Genomic DNA, 1,500 nt, shown 5'->3' on the forward strand with positions numbered 1-1,500 from the left:
TATATATGTATATGTATATATATATGTATATGTATATATATATGTATATGTATATATATATGTATATGTATATATATATGTATATGTATATATATATGTATATGTATATATATATGTATATGTATATGTATATGTATATATATATGTATATGTATATATATATGTATATGTATATATATATGTATATGTATATATATGTATATGTATATATATGTATATGTATGTATATATATGTATATGTATGTATATATATGTATATGTATATATATATGTATATGTATATATATATGTATATGTATATATATATATATACATGCGCATGTGTATATATACATAGATATATGAACGTATAAACACCTGTCACTTTGTATCTATGCGTACTTCCATACTTGTATATAAATAGGTTAATATATATATACGCACATGCAAAAACACACACACACATTTATGCATATATTCTTACGCACACACGCATGTACACATACGTGTGTGTGCCCACCTGTGTGTGTATGCATACATTTTTACATAGAACCGAATATTTGACATCAAACTTTCTTGAAATATTGTTCGTACATAAAGGAATATGTATAAATTTGTAGGTTTCCATTGTGTGCACTTGTATATGTAATGATGTGTGTGTATGTGTGGGTGTACGTGTGTGTGTGTGTGTATGAGTGTGCGTGTGTGTCTGCTTGTGCTTGACTGTATATATTGGTGTGTGGAAACTGTTGAGCATACGCGGAACGTGAGTATTTTCATTGCATCGTCGAAAATCCTTTGAGACAAAAACGTATAGGTATTTCACCATTTCATACATATCTCCCTATCGTATTTACAACAGCCATAAGGCAAAATTATTTTACGAAGAATACAATTTTGCGGACCTGAGTATCATATTTGGAGCCCAAAACTGAACAAGTAATATTTCCTATAAAGTAATGTGAGTACGGACTGTAATTGCCCGTATTAATTATGAAATGAATAAATTAGAAATTAAACTCACACCGAAAGAGTTGTGTTATTTCATAATATTTGTGGCATGGAACATTGAATAGCCTTGATTTTCAATTTAGAAACAATAATCATAAATCTTAACATATGTATACATTTACTCAAACAAACACACACACACGTACACTCACACATAGACAGGCGTACAAACATAGTCACGTACACACACGCACCTTCACGCATATGCAGGCGTACACACATACTCACGTACACACACGCACACTCACACATACGCAGGCGTACACACATACTCACGCACACATGCACGCACACAAACGCATTCATAAATATATTTGCGCAAAATATTGCGCAAATAAATCTCCAGATAAAAGGGAATATATTAGAACAGATACTGAAATAATTGTGCTTTTTTTAGAATAAATCAATTCCAAAGGTAAAGAGAAAAAAATGTGAAAATCGGAAACACGGAAAGATTTTGCTGAAGTGAAATCTTGAGTAAGAATAAATGCCGAATGAGAGGAGAAAGTA

The sequence above is a fragment of the Octopus bimaculoides genome, chromosome 6, assembly GCF_001194135.2.
Source record: "Octopus bimaculoides isolate UCB-OBI-ISO-001 chromosome 6, ASM119413v2, whole genome shotgun sequence".
NCBI classification, from domain to species: Eukaryota; Metazoa; Mollusca; class Cephalopoda; order Octopoda; family Octopodidae; genus Octopus; species Octopus bimaculoides.